The sequence below is a fragment of the Gymnoscopelus microlampas genome, assembly GCF_963454915.1.
Source record: "Gymnoscopelus microlampas genome assembly, chromosome: 24".
NCBI lineage: Eukaryota > Metazoa > Chordata > Actinopteri > Myctophiformes > Myctophidae > Gymnoscopelus > Gymnoscopelus microlampas.
The window spans coordinates 3300616-3321552 of record NC_139961.1 but is presented as its reverse complement, the minus strand read 5'-3'; the positions used below and the strand labels follow the sequence as shown (position 1 = coordinate 3321552).

The following is a 20937-nucleotide window of genomic DNA, read 5'->3' as shown; positions in this document are numbered from 1 at the left end:
CATTGCGTCATCACCATTTGAGTGCGTTTCAACCACGGGAGGTTGTTCAACCAATACGCTTGATTCAGTTTGACTCAGAACACCTTTATCTGAAGCCATCATCAACAATACAATACCAACGGACCAAATATAAAAACAGTACCTTCGGTTGACACAGTCAACACCAAAACCCACAGTTAGTCATCACAAAACCTTAATAGAACACACTCAATAGAACACACCCACGAACGGGTTGCAATCATGATTCATGAACCAATGCATTGGATTTTTGTCTTTTTTTTTTCTCTCCCTCAAATGACCCCTGTGTGCACACAATTGTTTGTTATATGGCCATATCTGGTAACACCTGGTAGCGCGCTACATACCTTGTAGTCCATGCACTGCGGGTCCAATTTGTCTTTGTTCAAACAAACTTCAAAAAGTCTTCAGACAGTGCTCCTTGTCCGAGCGCTATTCAATCAACTCCTTGCATGCAGGGCCGCTCTTTCTCCGTCCCAACGAACGGTGCGGCTCGCCGCGATCAACTCCTTCGGTGCAGAGCAGCTCCTTGTCCGTCCAATACGGACGATCAACTCCAAACGGTGCAGGCCGCTCGTCCGAGCGCTGCTCGATCAACTCCTTGCATGCAGAGCAGCTCCTTGTCCGTCCAATACGGAAGATCAACTCCAACGATGCAGAGCAGCTCCTTGTCCGTCCAATACGGACGATCAACTCCAACGATGCAGGCCGCTCGTCTGAGCGCTGCTCGATCAACTCCAACGGTGCTGGGCAGCTCCTTGTCCGCTCGTCTGAGCGCTGCTCGATCAACTCCAACGACGCAGGGCAGCTCCTTGTCCGTCCAAACGGTGCGAGTCGCCGGCGGCGAAGCTGTCCTAATGCCGTGAGCAGCACCGTGTCGTGTCGTCTGTCCTGGTCCATGCGCTGCGAGCCGCGCGAGGCCGCCCGAACGGGTGATTGTCCAAACGCCGTGTTACAAACACCAGCGTGTCCTGGTCCAATTGCCCACGTTCCGCTATATCCAGCGAAACAGTGAACAGTGCTCAATAAATAGTGAGAATGAATAATGTCTTTTGTCTTTCAGCACAGAGATCCAACGCTGTCCTGCCTCCTGTCCAAACAATTCAGCCGTTGGCTCTTGAGCACGCTGATCCTCTTCCTCCTTTAGACCACGTTTCAAACTTAAATGTCCATTTCAAATGAAGACGTAGTTTTCGACAATGTAGAGCCCCAGACCTTTAGGTAGCCTACTCCTGAGGGGCAACTGGTTGACGTTTAGTTTGACGCGTGCAAATCATTCAATGTCCAGAGAGTGCATTTATCTTTGGATATGTCAATCCATTTATTAACACCAATTAAATCCATAGTGATGACATACTGGTAATACAGACATGGAACGCCGACCTGGTACGGCTTGACATAGGTACGACATCGCATGACATAGCACGGTCGAAAACTGTGTGGCTTCCCCTGTTGCACACCTGCCCACAATCACCCACTGACTGGTATATCATAGTTCCCATAGTAACCACCCACCGACTGATTGACATGACGTCAGTCAATACCAAGGCCACACCATTCAATTAAAGAAAACAAAAACAAAATAAATATTAAGGCATTTTGGCTCCAACACAGCCTCCTGAAGGTGTATCTTTAGGGCATTTTTGAAAGTGAGTAGGGTTTTACACTCCTTTACTCCTTAGGGCATTCCACATTTTAGATGAATAGCATGAGAAAGAGTTCATTCCCTTTGTTGTGCCAAATCTGGGTTGAACATGGTTTGTGGAGCTGCCTCTGGTGGAAGTATTTTGACAAATACAGGGGGATCCCAATGTTGTGGTGTATCTTGAAGACCAGGCCCATAGCAAGTTGCTGTACTCTGTCCTCAACCCTAAGCCATCCAATCCTAGAAAAATGATCAGGGGTTAGATGGGTTTTGTAATTGAGGCCAAGAAGTAGCCTTACAAGTTTGTTTTGGGATGTTTGGAGCCTTGTTTTTAGGGCCTTGGAGGTGTTGTGATACCATGAAGTGCATGCATAATCATAATGACCTTGTATGAGGGCCCCTACAAGAATCTTCAGAGTATTCTTACTGACTTTACGAACAAGCCTCCACATCCTCCGTGTTATTTTGTGGACCTTTTTGATCGTCTTTTCAGCGTTTTTGTCACCTGAGAGGTTTGCCTCCAAGATGGAACCCAGGTAGGTAATTTCCTCCTTTCTTGTGATAACATTTTCACCCACTTTGATCGTGAAACTCTCAGCCTTTCTAAGGTTAGGGTTGGACCCAAAGAGGATGGATTCAGTTTTACCCAGGTGTAATGAGAGTTTGTTGTCGGAGAGCCAGATGCAGATCTTGTTGAGTTCAGTGCTGAGAGTTTTCTCAACCTGCAGCCTGTCCCTGTCCGAGACCAGCAGAGCCGAGTCATCTGCGAACAGGAACAGTTTGCAGTCGCAAGCTGAAGACATATCATTCACATATATCAGGAACAGTAGTGGTCCTAGTATGCTTCCTTGAGGAACACCACAAGTCACTGGGAGGGGAGGGGACTGGGTGCCGTTTACTTCCACCACTTGCTCCCTCCCTTCCAGGTAGGATCTCATCCATTTCACCGACGTGTCATCAAAGCCTATTGCTTTGAGCTTATTGATCATAATTGGGTGATTAACGGTGTCAAAAGCCTTCTGGAGGTCCAGCATGACCATGCCGCAATATTAGCCCTTGTCGACATCTTGTTTGATAGAGTCGTTCAAATAGAGAAGGCATGTGTCAGTGGAGTGGTTTGTTCTGAAACCAGATTGGAATTTGTAAATTAGATTTTTTTTCGGCAAGGTACTTATCAACCTGTTCGTAGACTATTTTTTCCATGACTTTCGAGATGGAGCTAAGAATAGAAATAGGGCGGTAGTTGCCAGGGTCTAATTGGTTTCCTTTTTTGTACAGAGGGGTCACTCTTGCTTTTTTGAAGTCGTTAGGGACCCGTCCCTGTATGATGGAGAGGTTTATTATGTGGGTAATGATTGGAGCAATGGAGGTGGCTGAGTCTTTTAGAAATTTAGCGGGGATGTTGTCGGGACCTGTGGCTCTGTGTTGTTGGAGTGCACTCAATTTTTTAAACACCTCATCTGTTGACACAGGGGAGAGTTTAAAATCATCTTTGCGTACACCCTGTTTATCGTAAAATGAATCAACATACTCTCCACCATGACTCCCAGAGTGAGGGGGTAGTTTTTCAACTAGCTCTGAGGCCACGGTCGTGAAGAATATGTTGAGGATTTTACTCACTTCCCGTTTGGATGAAATGAGAGTGTCATTCACCTTGAGGTTTATGTTTGTAAACCTGGTTTTCAATTTCTTGCTGCAGCCTAGTAGGTTGTTGAATAGCTTCCAGAGCTCACGTGGTTTGTTTTGATTTTCCTCAATTTTGCCATCGAGGTAGCTTTTTTCTGCTAACAACAGCATGCCATTAACCTTGTTTCTTAGCATGTTTTTCTCTTTTTTGAGTTTCGCTACGTGGGATTCGAGACCTTTGTTGAAGCTTTTGGCAAGTTTGATCCTACTTTTATGATAGTCAGAACACTTTTTGTCTCTGACTTTCATGGTAGTAAGGATATCCGAATTCATCCATGGAACCGAGCGGGTTTTGACCCTGATGGTTTTCATGGGAGCCACACTGTCCAAAATTTGAATGAATTTGGTTTTGAAACCAAGCCAAGATTCGTCTACCTGTGTGCTGTTTAGTACGTCGGACCAATCCTGTTTATCTAGTCTGTGATCCAAGTCCTCACTCTTGTAGTTTTTGAGGTCTCTGATCGTGACTGTTTGGTGGTAACCGGTCTTAGGTTTACGTTTCTTTCTGGTGCAGAAGATCATGTTATGATCAGATATGCCACAGGTAGAAACACCACTATTGAGGATTTTGTCCTTGTCCGTTGAGATCTATGATAGTTTGAGTGGAAACACACAGCCTTGTGGGCTGAGTGATCAGCTGGTGGAGTGAGTGCCGATTACAAAACCCCCTGAATGACTTAAACACTGACGCTTCCTTACGGAGCATGTCAGTGTTAAAGTCACCAAGAAGTACTGTCTCCTCATTGTCCACTTTAGCTAAACATTCATCAAGTCTATCATAGAAATCAATCTTGCATCTTGTCCTCATAGGATAAGCCTATAAGCCAAGTAGAGGCACCTGTGGCTCCAGAGATGACTACAATATCTCTGGGAACTTCTAACATAAATACTAAATACTCTAAATTCTAGTTCAGAACCTAAGTGCAGGCTGATTGAACACTTAATGCATAGAGGTTAGTGATAACTTAGGAAAAAAACAGGTTTGTACGCTTTCAAAAAGGATTACCGTAAAAAGAAGTAACTCAAATAATAATCAGGTTTACTGGATTATTTGCACAGGAGAGACAAGGTGGTACAGTGTCAAAAATATTCTCTACTGGTAATACAAAATGTTCATCATTATAACAGACAGTTTATCTCTTATTAAGCCCACCCCACAATATAATATCAACATGAACAGGGGCAAAGGCTCATCTTGGTGGCACGGTTAGCTGTGCTCAGGCATCATAAACTGTAGCCACAACTTTCATGGGTAAGAAAGAGTAGGCCAGGGAGCAAAGACATCTTATCTTAGCAGTTACAGAACTGTCCCTTCTGAGCAAATACATCATACTTTATGCAATTATCCAAAGTGATACAATACAATAATCATACAATAATTATAATCTAATAAACTATCGATTATAAATTATCCATCAGTTAGACAGAAAACATGGTGAGTAATGGGGGGGAAGTGTATGAATTGTGGGGTATCGATCAAAGCCAAGAGTCAGACAGTGGTGGTACAAGCCCAAACATGGGTTTTTATTTAAATGATATGGCACAGAATCACTGCATAAACGGTCAAATCATAATAAAGGTGAGTATCTAGCACTGTGAATAATTGTTCAACAAAAGTTCTTCCCAGGGTTGGGGCTCAGTAGACATCAATCATTCAACAAGGTGCGACACAGATTCAAAGAGGGGGGGGGGGGGGCGGGGGCAGTGAGCTCCGCTTCACACCTTCGGCTCAGAGCATTGTTTCTACAGGGAATCACTTGTTTAGAGGGGCCGTCCTCACCCCTTTCAATAGGCCTCGCTCTACCTTTGCATGCGAGGCTTGTGTAAGACCCATACGGTACCTATAACATATAAGAGACAATATTTTAGCGGACTTTTCACTTATCAAACACACAAGCTTTGGAAGGGAAAATAGTGGAGTCTTTTTCTTAACGCCTGGCTGCCCGTCCTTCACCATGGAGAGGTTGATACTAGTAAGGGTGAGAGAGCAGAGAGTATTTGTAGCCAACGCCCTGGCCATCACACAGGTGCGCTGAATTGTAGTTGATCGAGGAGGCAGAGTGGCAGGTACCGCCCCTCGATGACGCAGCCTAGACTGAGGCGCTGCCTTTTGGTCCTCTCTCTGTCTCTCTCTCCCTGCCTCCCCATGGTTATGGGCTTACCTGCCAGGCGGTCTCGTGGCGAGACTCCACATATCACCCCCCTAAGCCCGCCGCCTGGGTCGGGGGCTTCAGTTTCCACTTCCTCGTACAACCTCGAGAGGGCGTCTGCGTGTGGGATGTCCTTCCCCGGGCGATGTTCAACTTTAAAGTGGTAGTCCTGGAGCTCCAGGAACCATCTCGTCACACGGCCATTTCGGTCTTTATTGATAGATAGATAGATAGATAGATATACACATTATTCACTTCTGCACATAGTAACAGCGGGTCGATGCCGACGTGTACGCCACAAGGAGCAGCTGTCCCACCAGTTTCATCCTCCTCGTTGTCACAACACAAACTGCTGTCGACTTTATCAAAAACTATTATGTCTTTTTACATCACCGTTGTGACAAAAGTTTTTGTTACAAACTGGACAAGTCACAGGCTTTTCTCCTGTATAATAATAATAATAATAATAATAATAATACATTTTATTTATATGGCGCCTTTCAGGTCACCCAAGGTCGCCTAACAAAACAGAAAAGAAATACAAACAATAAAGCAAGTTTAAAATACACACAAAATACACATAAGGCCTGCAGCAGACTTTTACTCAAGGTGAGCATAGGCCTGTTTGAAAAGGTGAGTTTTGAGGTGGGATTTGAAGGTGGGGAGTGAGTCCATGTTTCGAATGTCGGGGGGAAGGCTGTTCCAGAGGCCAGGGGCAGAGCGGCTGAAGGCTCTACCCCCCATGGTGGACAAACGAGCAGCTGGGGGAACAGTGAGGTTGGTGAAGGAGGAAGACCTGAGTGACCGGGTGAGAGTTTTGATATGGATGAGATCAGACAGGTATGGGGGGGAGAGTTTGTGGATGGCATTGAAAGTGTTGAGGAGGATCTTGAAGTCTATGCGGTATTTAATCGGTAGCCAGTGGAGTTGGTGAAGAACGGGGGTGATGTGGGAGATGGCAGGGGTTTTGGTGATGATGCGGGCTGCAGCGTTCTGGACCAGTTGGATTTTATGGAGGAGTTTGTGGGGGAGACCGAAGAGAAGGGAGTTACAGTAATCGAGGCGGGAGGTGACCAGAGAATGGACTAGGATGGCAGTGTTGTTGGGGGTGAGTGAAGGGCGGAGGCGGTTGATGTTGCGGAGGTGGAAGTAGGCTGACCGGATAGTGTTATTGATGTGGGAATGAAATGATAGGGTGCTGTCGAGGACGACACCCAGACTCTTGACTGTATGAGTCCTCATATTGTTGGGGGTGAGTGAAGGGCGGAGGTGAGTGAAGGTGAAGTTGAGTTGAAGGTGAGTTGAAGTGTGTTGAAGTGTTGAAGTGTTGAAGTTGAAGTGAAGGAAGAGTTGAAGTGAAGGTGAGTTGTTGGGGGTGAGTGAAGGGCGGAGGTGAGTGAAGGGCGGTAAAATGTTACAATTTTTTTTCAAAATTGGCCTTTCCCTTGTATGAGTCCTCATATGTCTTTTGACATCACTGTTTTGACAAAAGTCACGGGCTTTTCCCCCGTATGAGTCATCATATGCGTTTTTAGGTGACTCTTTTGAGTACAGCCGTGGCCACAAACTGCACAAGTGAAACTCTTTTCCCCTGTATGAGTCCTCATGTGTCTTTCCAGATCGTAGTTGTCCCGAAAGCCTTTTTTACAAACAGTACAAGTGACTGGCTTTTTTTTTGTTGTGTCTTGTGTGACTTCAGTGTGTTTAAAGGTGACTGATCTACACTGGGCTCCCACTCATCACTGTCTTCAGTGATGTCATATTCAGAACAGTGTGAAGAGAGGAGCTGGTCACTAGTTGGATGTGATGTTCCACAGTCCTCTACATCAGCTGGTGTTTTCATGTGTTCAGTTGAGGTGCTGGCTACAGGCTCTGTGTCTCTGTTTTCACCATCATCACCTTCACTTTTCACTGCTAGTAATGTCAGCATTGGCCTATCAACCTCTTTTGGTCTTTGAAGAAGCTCCTCCTGCTCCTCTTTAATGTGTGGAGGCTCTGGTCCCTCTTGGACCAGACTGGGGCTCCTCTCTTCAGGGGAAACCTCCTCTTTACACACAGGGAGGTGCAGGACATCTAGGAAAAAGATACAATGAGAGACCGGTAAAGGTTTGAACATTTTTCAGTGTGTCCTCTGTTTAATGAAAAGCTAGTCCACACACATCCACTTCAGTGCCCAGGTTGCAGTTCTCAACAGGAAGGAAAATAAAGTATGCACATCAGTAAGAAAAGCTCCGCTATTTTTATTGCGCTCTCCTTTCCTGAGCGCTCATCTCCTGATGAAGATCTGACTGATGGAAACGTTGAGAAACAGATTACTATTTTTTTTATCTGAAACCTAGCATAATTTATGGTACATTCAGATTGATCTAGGGGTCCACACATCAATGTAGTCAAATTGTTAACGTTAAAATCGATTACCGATTCATATTGGACGGTTGATCTTTACACCATTAGTACCGACAAGCTAATATTGAAATACTTCCATCATATATATGTATATATATATTAATATATAATATATTAATCATATTCGGCCTTTCGGTATTCGGCCAACTGTTCTCCATTTTCGGCATTCGGTTTTGGCCAAGAATTTCCCATTCGGTGCATCCCTACCAACTATCTGCTATAGACCCTTGCACTTCCTTCCGTCGACGATGTCAGATATGTGAGATTGTAGATTTTTTCTTTCTTTGAGTCTCCCTTTTACCACAGACATCTCTCAGCAGCAGTCACCAGTAAATAAAAGAGTGCATACCGATTATGTACAACTTTACTACATGTTTAACCCATTAAGACCTGGAACTGTGTCATTTTTAGATTTGGGCTAAAAAGCTTTATTTTACACTTTGGCTATTCAAAAATAGCAGATATACAAGCTCATAGTGCGGCACCGAGTGCCGCGCTATGAGCTTGTAGATCTGCTATTTTTGAAAGATCGTGAAAATGTGTGCAAATCTTTGAATATATATATTTTTTAAAGCGAATATTTTTAACTCAAATCTTTGCTTCTGGGGGGTCCCTGGAACAAAATATTTTGATGGGGGTCCACGGCCAAATACATATCATTTTGGGGGTCCTTGACATGAAAAGGTTTGAGAACCACTGATATAGAAACTTGTGTTTTGCAGAGAACTGTTGGGATTTAGGAGACATGTAGAATCGGCTTCAGGTCTTAAAGGGTTAAACCTCCAGTAAATAAAACACTACATACCTATTCTATACAACTTCAACATAGGTTGCATCCTTGCATCGAACAGTCCTCTGTGCTCTGTGGAAATCACCAGTAGAAAAGACTTAGCAACCTCACATACAGAAAACATAACTCCTCTATTCTCTTTTTTACATACAGTAAATGGCTTCTGTTGTCTGCTTGATATTCTGCCTCAAATGCTATTTATTTTTTAAAGCATTAGGTGTGTGTGTGTGTGTGTGTGTGTGTGTGTGTGTGTGTGTGTGTGTGTGTGTGTGTGTACACGTGCTTGCGTGCAGATGTGTTTGCGTTCGTAGCAAACCATGCGCGTGATTCAAGCTTTATCACCAGGAAAGAGTCTTAAACGAGTGCATCCAGAAAAAAGAAATCATGGAAAATAAGTGTTTTCAGTGGATATATCTGTTGTGGGTAACGTTGTTAGCTTGTACAGTACTTGTGGCACTTCATATCAAGAAGGAATGGCTGCCCGTCATATTGTATATTGGGCCTGATTCACTAAGCCCGGTTACGCACAGATACAGATACTTATGCAAAAGTATGCACGTTCCACGAACAGAGTCTGATTCATCATTACATTTTGGCCGTGATGTTAAGCGTTATGTACGCTGAATCTAACGTCTGCTCGGAGGCACTCGTATGAGAAACATATCATAATTATGTGGCTTATTCTTCATGCAAAATCAATTAAAACCTCAAATAATATATGAATGTGGCCAGGCCAACATTTGTGTTCTCTTTCGACCTCCATGGCAGCGAGTAAGTCTAATGATCTCACCTGGTTGTACAGTAGATTACATTACATTACAGTCATTTAGCAGACGCTTTTATCCAAAGCGACTTACAATAAGTGCATTCAACATAGGTAGGGAACGAAACTACTAATCACCAGAAGTCTTAAGTGCATTTCCTGCAAAAACAAGCAACCAAGAGAATACCTAGCGCTAAAGTAAAAGGTTACCTCTCGCTCTACTGCCAAGACCCGGCTCTTCATCAGCTGTCTGTGCAGCACCACCACCACCCCTCTCCTCCTCCTCCTCCTCCGGCGACGTGTAACTCAGGACTAGAAAAATGCAATTCATTATTATTATTTATAATGTACTGACAATAAGGTTACATTTGTACATTCTCAAAGTTTGACCAGTAAGGATCCATTTGCCAATCTTTACCAGCTGTACAATAAACAATAGCCATCAGGCCTAGGAGAGACACCGTGGCTCTTATGCCATGTACAATATAATGTATAAGGTACAAAGATGAAAAGATGAACACATAATGTACTGACAATAAGGCTACATATAACCAATCATGATAACATAGGATTTCCTCCACAGAACCAAATGGATCCTTACAGGTCTGTAACTCAAGAGTGTACAAATGGACTCCATTTACTAAATACATTCATTTCATCTCACATGTGCAGGGAAACCTTACCTCTAACCTTACCTCTAGCTGAACGTGCGGCAACACACTCAGTATCTGAAAGCATAGTAAAATATCAGATAGTTATGGTAAAGATATGCACAAAATCAGAGAAGACTTTTACAGTTGCCGTTGGGTTTTTTATCTTTGTAAATGATAAAAGCATTGAACCAACAGATAGGATAGAAATGTATTTGTCCACTTGTTTGACTTCCCAGGTAATACACAATGTTTGGGTCCACATCAATATCAACTCCATTCATTGACTTATTGTATGCTACAATGCAAGCTGGCTTCTGTTGTGAAAACATATCAGTAAGAAAAATAAAAAGCTTTCCTCTAGTTCTACTGCCAAAACCAAACTGTCCATCAGCTGTCTGTGAACTGTGTGCAGCACCACCCCTCTCCTCCTCCTCCTCCTCTGACGTGTCTAAGTAAAATATTGGTATAATATGTAAATATGATGTCCACAAAATCACAAATTTCAGGCATTAGCAGACATTCTTATCTATATCTGGCAGGCAGGCAGGCAGGCAGGCAGACACAGCCAGAAAGATGATAGAATGATAGATAGACACAGACAGACAGACAGACATATGTGAACGGATACAGTGCTTTAGGCATCAAGTAGTCATTTTACAGATTGTTGAAGTACAGAATATAAGCTTTCATATGATGTATCATTCATTGAAATTGGAACACATTTGAAGAAGATGTGACCATTTTAATCTTGTTATCTATAATAGTCCAAACTGAGATAATCCCTCCTAAAGAATTTCCACTTCTATAGCACCTCTCAGCTCCAGGTAATGGGCGTGAACAATGGGTAATTTATTCAACCTAGCCACTCCTCTAATCACTCCCCCATTGACACCTTTCAGTCAGCTGTCCACTATATAGAAATTTGATGCAACACAATTACATATTTTTTAGGTATCCTACTATCCTACTATCCTACTATAATTCTAGTAACCTCTGTGCGTTTGTAGTGGTGGTGGTGGTGGTGAAGACACCCGGTTCTCCTCACTGGCTGGACCAATTGCTCTGATTTTGCTCACAGCCATTGACCATTACCATCTGAACTTAACTGTGAAGCCCGTTTTTCAATTTCATCAAATCTCAGCTTCTTATTAGCGTTTTTGTGTCAAACACTGTCGCCATGGTTACGGGGCTGCCCAGCTATGGGACGAACTGCCTCCCGGGTTGCCAGATCATGTGCGCATATCCCCCCACGGATGCGCTGCGCCGACCGGGTATGGTCTAGTTTTTACTTAACTGGAGTATTTCCAATACTTTGACTTCTACTCTACTACAGATCAGAGGAAAATATTGCACTTTTACTCCACTACAATTATTTGAAAGCTTTAGTTACTAGTTACTTTTCAGATGTAAACTATGATATAATGAAACATACATTAACCACTTTAGCCCTATTTTATACATAGTCTATTTGAAAATAGCTGATCTACAAGCTTACAATGCACATTGCGACGCGTTGTGAGCTTGTAGATCAGCTATTTTCAAACATTTTAGTACTTATACTTTAGGTACTTTAAGTACATTTTGACACCAAGACTTTAGTACTTTTACTTTGATTGAACTCAAGTAACATTTTGAGCACTTTTACTTGTAACAGAGTATTTTTATATCGTGGTATTGCTACCACCGAGTGCTTCTTCCACCACTAAATTTGAGTGGCCCACTGGTAGTCGACTACGGTCGAGGTTTACCTATTTAATAATGAAAGACACGACCAGCTAGGTCCTGGATTAACTCCAACCTGGTGTTTGCACTCTCCATTTACAACCCGTACATCTACATAAACGTTCAGATTTCAAATATAAAGTGCTTATCTCATGGCCACGGATGATACCATTAACTTCGGATGGGTCTAAGTACCCGTATCTTCCATATTGTTCAATAAAAAGCATTTTAATCCAATCGGCGGCCATTTTCTCATAGAGTTATAACGTATCAGGAGTGCAATACACCCTAACCATTACGGCCACGTAGTTGAAAAACAACGGAGACAATGGCCATCAATCGGATCAAAATGCTTTTTATTAAACAATACGGAAGATACGGGTACTTATGAGGGCCCATACATAATTATAACACCCGTGGCCATGAGATAAGCACTTTATATTTTAAATCTGAACGTTTATGTAGATGTACGAGTTGTAAATGGAGAAATGCAAACACCAAGTGTACGTTCAGCCATGACGCGTGACCGTGAGCTAACAATGCTAAGGCCTAGCTCGTTATTCCACCGTTGTTTTGTCCACAAACATCTTCGGTGAAATACTTCCATACGAACGTCGAGCGGCCTGTTGTTTAGCTGGGGCTGCCATCACAGCTGCTGTGTTCGCTACAATGTTATATTGATTATACAACTAGATTCTGTCCCGAAAAAGACTAACGCAACACTGGCCGCTTCGGCGCTTAATCCCACCGTGGTGAAGTTAGTTTCAGCCTCAGGTTGAATATTACTCCAGTAAAGTAAAAATACCTCAAAATTGTACTTAAGTACAATACTTGAGTAAATGTACTTAAGTTACGTTACACCCAGTGGTGAGCTGTGGATTTTTGAACTAAGGGTAGCCTACTGTATTTTATGACGTCACGTGCGCGCGCACGTGCGCAGGCATGTGCACATAGCCACTTAATAATACTGTATTCAACATGTGATTATTAATGTATTTATATTTCTTATTATTTTGTTCACATTGTTAATTTGTTGTTTTTATTTTTGTTTCAATTAATCAATTATTTTATTTTCCTTTTAGTTTTATATAAAAGCCCTTTACATAGACTCACCCACACATAAGCAGTTAAAATAATCAGACAACTTGTCTTTGTCTTGTCTCAGAGAACTGGGTCCTCTGCTAAGCGATCCCCTTCACACTCAGTGCAGAGACTGTTGTCTCTCATTGTGAGAGGAATGTAACACATACACATTCAATTCAAGTCCATGGCTTTTCTCCAAGCCTAATGTTATGCAAAGCAGCCAGGTAGACGCTATTGAGAATGTCTCGCCACTGACGGCGCGAACCTTCAGAGGCTATTGTTTAAACTTTAAGGTGTTAACGACCGCCGCTGACGGTGAGTGCATGTGGAGCACGCGCGAGCCCCCAGCCCCCACAGTCTCAGAACTAAGGGTACGCCGTACCCGCCCGTACCCCCTAGAGCTCAACCCTGGTTACACCACCACAGAGGAGCGATACTGATGGGCGGGGATTAGGCTTGTAACCGGAGAACAATGGGCCAACAACCAACCAAAACCACTCTCATGTTAATGTTATCCCTGCAAGTTAAAGCCACTCTCCGCCCCCAAAAGACCGACAGAAACACACAGAAACACTGCTCTTTTTGTAATGTAATTTAAACCACTTAATGATTCTAAAACGCCTATCCTTTGGACTATAAACCTTCTTCAACATTCGAACTGTGTTAATATGAAAAAAAACGAAAATCACAAAAAAAAAAGTTAGAAAAGCTATTTTCTACTGCTTGTCAATGGGCGAATTGATGCCCTAAACTGAACACCAGACCTGCTCACATATTATAGGAAGAAAGGTGATAGATGGAGCAGGAGATATAAGAAAAAAGAACATAACACATGTCAAATAATCAATAATATATACAGATTGTGTATGTAGTAGCATACAGACAGACAGACAGACAGACAGACAGACAGACAGACAGACAGACAAAACATATGATAGACAGACAGACAGACAGACAGACAGACAGACGATAAAATGTACTTACCATCAGGGAAAGAACTGGAAGCGGCGCTTCTGCGCCCGGTGGCTCTCTCTCTCGTGTGTGTGTGTGTTCGTGTGTTCGTGTGTGTGTGTGTGTGTGTGTGTGTGTGTGTGTGTGTGTGTGTGTCTGTGTCTCGTCTGTGTCTGTGTCTGTGCCTGTGCCTGTGCCTGTGCCTGTGCCTGTGCCTATGCGTGTGCGTATGCGTGTGCGTGTTCTCTCAATTCTATCCATCTCTGTACGGTCTCTCTCAAAAGCTACTCCTTACTGCGTCCCCACAAATGGCCATTGGGTCCCACACACTTTTATAAACTTCTGTTCCACTTTGATCCACGGAGTCTCACAGCTTGTTTATGATCAGTCCTGATTGCTGTTGTCACTGGTGACGCACCGGAACGCGGAACTGCCTTTCAAATGAATGGACGAACTTTTCTTTCGTTTGTTTGTACATATTTATCCACAATAAAGAAACAAAAACAAACAAAGAACGCACTCAAACGCAGGGGGATCTTAGAAGAGAGCCTTAGAATGTTTAACTTTATGAGTATGAAAAATCGCTTAAATAACTATTACATTGATTATGTAGAACTCATTGAGTTTTAAAAAGGTTTAGAATTGTTAGCTTTGCATTTATGATTATGAAATATAACTAAAATAAATATTAAATTGATTAATTATAACTCATTGCGTTTATTATGATTATTGTTGTGGGGGGTCTGTGGTCTAATGGACATTAATGCTTACATGTTTTATCAATGAAAAAAAGAAGTAAGAAGTAGGCGTAAAACATTGACGTTGCTATGACGGGAAACCCCCTGCAGGGGTCAGTATCTATCTAAATTAATTAGAAATTCAGAGCTTATTTTTCTATTTGTAATTAGATAATGAATACTAACAAGGGATCAGTTGTTGAAATACAACAGTTCATTTATTTATCTAAAAACGTCAAGTGCCAAACATAAAAAATATAAAATATAAAGCCTTCCTTATTAATATATAAGGCAGGCTTTATATCTATGGTCTCAATCATAGATATATATTATATATCTATGATTGAGAGGCACGGTCATTAATAAAGCAACTATAAAGACAAGATGCTTTGCGTCAATTGAAGTTAGGCACACACCGGTGTGTACAGTAAGTTAGTAACACCATAGTGTGTTATATGTATCCATTGAGCAAAACAATTTCCCCTTGTGGAAGAATAAATGAGGTTCAGGCAGAACATAGTGTTCCTGCACAATTTAATACTTTTTATTTTACTTTAATTACAGCACCATTAAAAGACACTTGCAAATTAGTGATCATAAGTCAGTTATAAAGTATGAGTTCATTTATGAGCTCAGAGATAACACCCTGCTCTCCCAAATGCTATGGCCAGGGATATAAATTGCAACTAGTCAATTGCTATGAACGTGTTCTTTAATCATTTCATTAAAAGCAGCATGTCAGTAACCACCAGTTCGGTTAAGCATATGATATGTTGCCCTTAGAAAGCACTGTCTGCAGTAGCCTAACTGTACCCAACTCACCATATTTTATGTATGGTCCTCCATTGTAGATTTGATCATTACATGTCTGACAGAATGAAACAAATATTCCTATATACATACAGATAAGATTTGCCAACAGCCTCTGCATAACATACCTGATGAAAATTCATATTAACATTTACCACAAGACATTTTGGAATGAGTGCCATTCAACCAATACATTATACTTGAGCAACAAATATAACCAATATATATACCACTGATAATGCAAAATGTAACTCAATACATGTAAAAAAAAATAAGTGAAGTCAAGAGTCATGCCTTTTGTAATGCAATATATATTTTACTCAGATGTATCTGTACATTTACTCAAGTTGAGACATTGCATTTTGTTTGACTGAGTTCCATTCTGAGAGTGTAGAATCTACACTCTCATCACACTATTCATCACTCTATTCTCAAAAAAGCCTATCTTTTGGGTAATATTTGACAATCAGTCTTGGCGACTGAGAACTTTAATCCATGCATCACTACATCTCAGAGGCAATTATACTTTTACTCTACTCCGCCATTAAACAAAAATGATAACATAAACAATACTTTTTTTTTTCTTTTTCTTTTCTTTTTTTTTTAACGCTCCCTGCACTACATCTCATAGGCAATTATTATACTTTTACTCTACTCTGCCATTAAACAAAAATGATAACAAACAATACTTTTTTTTTTCTTCTTTTTTTTTTAAAGGCTCCCTGCACTACATCTGAGAGGCAATTATTATACTTTTACTCTACTCTGCCATTAAACAAAAATGATAACAAAAAAAAACTTTTTTTTTTCTTTTTTTTTAAACGCTCCCTGCACTACATCTCAGAGGCAATTATTATACTTTTACTCTACTCTGCCATTAAACAAAAATGATAACAAACAATACTTTTTTTTTTGTTAATGCTCCCTGCATTAAACCACTTCAGCCTTATACAACAATCTACAAGCTCATTGTGAGCTGCTGTTGTCAAAAGACCAATACATTTTATACATTTGAACTTGTGAAATGAGACCTTCTCCTGCAAAATTAGTGCTTTTGGTACATTTTGATACCAATACTTTTACTCAAGTTAAATTAAAATAATAATGTTAGTTTAAACATTACAACTAAACATAATAAAAAATAAAATAAAAGTAAATGAGAGAAGACAAACTGGTCCCTGAACCCCACTCTGTACAGAAACTGAGAGACTACTGATGGAAAGCTACTCCCTCAGTATGTCTCTCAATTTGTCTACAAAATCAGCCATCCCATCAACCTCCCAAGTTTTCTCTCTGAAGGCGTCGTTACGGCACAGCGGGCATCTGGTGGTCCCATATTGATGGATCAATTGCTGCACACAGGCACGGCAGCCAATCTGGGCACCGCAACATTCTGCAATGACTGGGTTTTTCATGGCACCTGCAAAGAATCAAAATAATGTTGATTAGAACATACATTTGTTAAGTCCATTCCTATAGTATTGCTCTAGACATCAGGTTTGCACTCAAAGCTTAGCCTATAGTTTAAAAAAATAAACACCACCACTCTTTAAGAAGTTCTCTTTTAAATTCGGGCAGATCTTCTGCAATATTTAGCAAATAATTTAGCTTTTAGTGCACAGATTGTTTGTATCATTACATTAATTAAGCATTGACTGAAAGCTAGTTATTGATAAACTTGGTGCACAGTTACCATGGCAATCTGGAGTATCAAGAAGCCTCTGCTTCTTTGCATTGAGGAGCACGATGTTCTCGTTCAAGTCCAACTGCCTCTTCACGAGCGCCCCTATCGCCTCCACAGTGGCCTCTGCATCTAGAAACTGGACACTGACAGAGTCGTCCTCAAAAATCATGCCACCTTCCACCTCCCCGACAATTATATTCCTGACAGAAAAAGACAGTGGGGTTAGAAACATAGATTTTCACTTACATACCCTTCAAAGCTTTAGAAATGCCATTTTAGGCACCAATCCTCCTTCCTAAAAAATGTTTATTTCATAAACTTAAAATGTTCTGTTTGACTCTGTCGTCTAACATTAAGGACAGACAAAATACAAACTTCATTAATTTGCATATTGATTGTATATAAAACCATTCGAATAAAGAATTTCAATTGCAGCCTTAAAGAATTTCTCATTAACAAACAAGCAATCAACACTGAAGACATGTTTTTAATAATTTCTCCATTATATTTGGATACATACATCCTGTTCTTGTGTGGTGGTCGCGGGGTTGGCGGCAGTCCAGGTCCTACACTTGGCTGGCCAGGCCGCCGGAAACTGAATCGGTTCCCAGAACTTGAACCTGCTGCAGCAGCTGTCGCCGGTGGTGGCGGGGGGGCTGTGGCTCCTGAAGCCTCATCTCCACATACCTTTAGGATTGAAACCCTTATTAGCAAGAACTGCCAACAGCACAGTGTATAACACTACATGGATAACTTTTGAAGAAAGCCCTATGGGCTCGTTTCTATTGTGGTCCCATTTACTCAAACAAGGCATACATGTCAACAATACAAACAGCAATATATGTACCTCATATTTCTGTGAGGGATCATTGACAGTGAGGTAGCCCCCATATCCGGCCATGACTGCATCTCCATTCTCTGCCAGAAGATGAACAGTAGTGGAATCCAGCTGAAATTGAGGGATGACATGATTTCAGTTTAGTTATCCCATTTTCTCAACCCGTCTCCAACCTGCCTCTCTCCTGGAAACAAATTGTGTACAACCATTAAGAATTTAGACCAAACCAGATTTACACAGGATTTGGATGCAGGTGAACTGCAGCAGCAATTTCATATAAACATCTCTGTGACCTGCCTTGACATCTGATTTCAGATTCATTGTTTGACACATTTACCTCACTGAAAAAAGGCCAAATTGCACTTCATGATTTTGAGTGAACCAGCTGGGCTTCCTCCAGAACAAATGAATTTAGTGCCATCTATATACACATACATTTAGATTACTTTGACTGTCAAAAAAAAAGTCAAAACCTTTTAAATAAGTTTGATTCTTTGAACGGTTATTGCAATTTGACCATCATATAGCACTGCAGTCTTGTGGTTCCATACTTCCATGTCTAATTACTAGTGATGCGCGGGTTGACCCGTAACCCGCGGGACCCGCGGGTCAACCCGCAGCGCGGGTGAGTCGAGTCAGAATTTCGGAGAAAATTATGCGGGCTGCGGGTGAGCGGGTCACGCGCTCTCACACGCAAAAAAAATTAAAATAATAACATGCTCTTGTTTTGTCTTTAACCTAATAAGAATAAGAATAATAACAATAAAACAGTTTGAATACACTTGGGGATTATTTTCTAACCATGATTTTACAGAAAAGAAAAAAAAACGCGGGTCGCGGGGCGGGTTGAGCCGTAGATTTATATATGGGTTCGCGGGGCGGGTTGAGGCGGGTTGGGTTCCGTCGCGGGGCGGGGCGGGTCATGAAAAAACCCGACCCGCGCATCACTACTAATTACATAATGTGCTTAGTACATCCAGTAATTGAGCACCTACCTTCACCGTTTGCCATACGTTTTATTAGGCGACTACATATATGTATTAATCATTTATTGGTCATTGAAATTCAACACAATACTCTGATACAGAGCTGCACAGAGAACTCACTCTGAACTGACCGGAGCAGAGTTGTAAAATCAACACGTGGCTTTGAGTGTAAAATGGAGTTGGTAGCGTGAATTCAAACCATAGAGTTAAAAATAAGATTCAAACCCATTCATCATAAAACATAATAGATTACGTTCTGATATTTGACTTGAGTGCTTCTACATTTGACACAGTAGGCCTATATCAAGTAGGCTAGGATCAACGTGATTTACGTTTAAGTCCGGAGGCCATGATTGAAGCCACTTTTAACTTGGCTAAAATGTTTGACATTTCTCATACAGGTTTATATATATATATATATATATATATATATATATATATATATATATATATCCAAAAGCTTGTAGGCCTAATGCGTAGTGAACACATTTTTCTTCCAACCGCAAGCATGGGCGCGGTGGTTTTCCGTGTTTCGTTAATTCAATTTAATGAAAATGTGGTGTACAAACCTTAAAAATCGTTGCCAAAGTTTGGACTTCTAATTCCACTGCTCGGATGTTTACCATCCGGCTCCCCCTGAACACGGCAACTCGCTGCTGAAGATCCATTGTTGTTGTTTAATCGAATTTGGGCTAGGCTCGGCTGATGCACTGCGTCTGATTGCTGCGAAAGCTGTAGTGAAGAGGCCGGAAAAGGGCGTCTCTGTTCTTTTATGCCGCGAAAAAAGCAGGTGCGGTAAAAAAACTTCCTGTGGTTAAAGGTCACCATAACATTAATAGCAGAGGTGGCCAACTACTATCATAATCTACACCAAGCTTTTGGTTGTACCCTTTGGCTACATAACGTGCCTTGAATTTGTCAGATCCATCTACATTGGTTTTTAAAGCATACACCCATCTACCCCCCACTGCTTTCTTGCCCTCTGGCAGTCTGGTTAGGGTAAATGTATCATTTTCACTCAGTGATGCCATTTCCTCATCCATTGCACTAGACCAATATTTTGAGTTAGGTGATGATACAGCTTCCCCGAATGTAAGGGGTACATTAGACATTAATCTGTAACAGTGGTCTACATTCATTTGAACCTGGTCTTCACTTTCATTAGTTACATAGTCTCTCAAATAGGCTGGTTTCATCCTCACTCTAGATTAGGGTTTAACACCGGGATTCCCGGGATACGGGAATCCCGGGAATCCCGAGGTTATTTACCGTCCCGGGAAATGACTTCGGTTCCCGGGATCCCGTTTTTGTTTTTTTTTCTTGTTAGAAATGAATACTAATTAGTAGAAAGGCCTATCTACAGCGCGGAGGAATTACTATTATAATTTGCCTAGTTACTTGCCGCGTTGCCGACCAGGGCAGGGTCCCATCGTCCCGTTGTGAACTAGGGTTTAACATTTTCCGGGAAATATCTAATTTTAATTCCCGGGAATTTTCAGACCTTTTCCCGGGCTATACTATACTATACTATATAACTAACATAACTAACATACTACTATATAACTAACTAACATACTTACTACTATATAACTACTAATAACTAACATACTACTATACTATATAACTAACATAACTAACATACTACTACATAACTAACATACTACTATATAACTACTAATAACTAACATACTACTATACTATATAACTAACATAACTAACATACTACTATATAACTAACTAACATACTACTATATAACTAACATATATAACTAACTAACATACTACTATATAACTAACTAACATACTACTATATAACTACTAATAACTAACATACTACTATACTATATAACTAACATAACTAACATACTACTATATAACTAACTAATATACTTACTACAATATAACATGCTTACTACTATATAACATACTTACTACTATACTAGAATATACTACTACACTCCACCCCCTAGCTCCACCCATTCCTCCCTAGCTCCACCCCTGTCTCTGGCTCTGCC

At 41.3% G+C, this 20937-nt stretch overlaps 1 protein-coding gene and 1 long non-coding RNA gene across 2 annotated transcripts in view; one reads left to right on the top strand and one right to left on the bottom strand.

Moving 5' to 3' along the window:
- Positions 1-20937, top strand: part of LOC311041053 (uncharacterized protein) — a gene marked incomplete at its 3' end in the record, with an annotated part of 464158 nt that overhangs the window by 51369 nt on the left and 391852 nt on the right. The gene's annotated exons all lie outside the window — the stretch shown is intronic.
- On the bottom strand, positions 9752-14213 carry LOC311041172. Its single transcript, XR_014600360.1, has 3 exons — positions 13901-14213; positions 10142-10186; positions 9752-9770 (listed from the first exon to the last, which is right to left on the bottom strand). It is a non-coding gene; the product is annotated as an uncharacterized lncRNA (long non-coding RNA).